The sequence below is a fragment of the Otolemur garnettii genome, unplaced genomic scaffold (assembly GCF_000181295.1).
Source record: "Otolemur garnettii isolate 467f Iridium unplaced genomic scaffold, OtoGar3 scaffold00179, whole genome shotgun sequence".
NCBI lineage: Eukaryota > Metazoa > Chordata > Mammalia > Primates > Galagidae > Otolemur > Otolemur garnettii.
The window spans coordinates 3,287,140-3,288,321 of NW_003852574.1; positions in this window are offsets into that span (position 1 = coordinate 3,287,140).

A 1,182-nucleotide genomic window follows, 5' to 3' on the forward strand; every position below is an offset into this window, starting at 1 on the left:
TACAGTGGCGTATCAGGATACAAAATCAACACTCATAAATCTGTAGCCTTTATATATACCAACAGCAGCCAAGCTGAAAAAACAGTCAAGGACTCTATTCTGTTTAAAGTAGTGCCAAAGGACATGAAATATTTGGGAGTATACCTAACAAAGGACTGAAAGATCTCTATAAAGAGAACTATGAAACTCTAAGAACAGAAACAGCCGAAATGTTAACAAATGGAAAATATACCATGCTCATGGCTAGGAAGAATCAACATTGTTAAAATGTCCATGTTACCCAAAGCAATATACAATTTTAATGCAATCCTCATTAAAGCTCCACTGTCATACTTTAAAGATCTTGAGAAAATAATACTTCATTTTATATGGACTCAGAAAAAACCTCGAATAGCCAAGACATTACTCAGGAATAAAAACAAAGCAGGAGAAATCACACTACCAGACTTCAGCTTATACTATAAATTGATTGTGATTAAAACAGCATGGTACTGGCACAAAAACAGAGAGGTAGATGTATGGAACAGAATAGAAAGCCACCAGATAAATCCAGCTACCTACTGTTATCTGATCTTTGACAAACCAATTAAAAACATTGAGTGGGGAAAAGATTCCCTATTTAACAAATGGTGCTGGGCAAACTGGCTGGCAACTTGTAGAAGACTGAAACTGGATCCACACCTTTCACCATTAACTAAGATAGATTCTCACTGGATTAAAGATTTAAACTTAATACATGAAATGATAAAAATACTAGAAAGAAAGAGTAGGGAAAACACTTGAAGAAATCGGCCTGGGCGAATATTTTATGAGGTGGACCCCATGGGCAATTGAAGCAACATCAAAAACACATTATTAGGACTTGATCAAACTAAAGAGCTTCTGCACAGCCAAGAACATAGTAAGTAACGCAAGCAGACACCCCTCAGAATGGGAGAAAATATTTGCAGGTTATGTCTCTGACAAAGGTTTAATAACCAGAATCCATAGAGAACTCAAACGCATTAGCAAAAACAAACAAACAAACAAACAAACAAAAAAACCCCAAGTGATCCCTCTGCAGGGTGGACAAAGAACTTGAAGAGGAATTTCACCAAAGAAGATAGGCATGTGACCTATAGAAATATGAAAAAATGCTCACCATCCTTAATCATTAGAGAAATGCAAATCAAAAGTACTTTG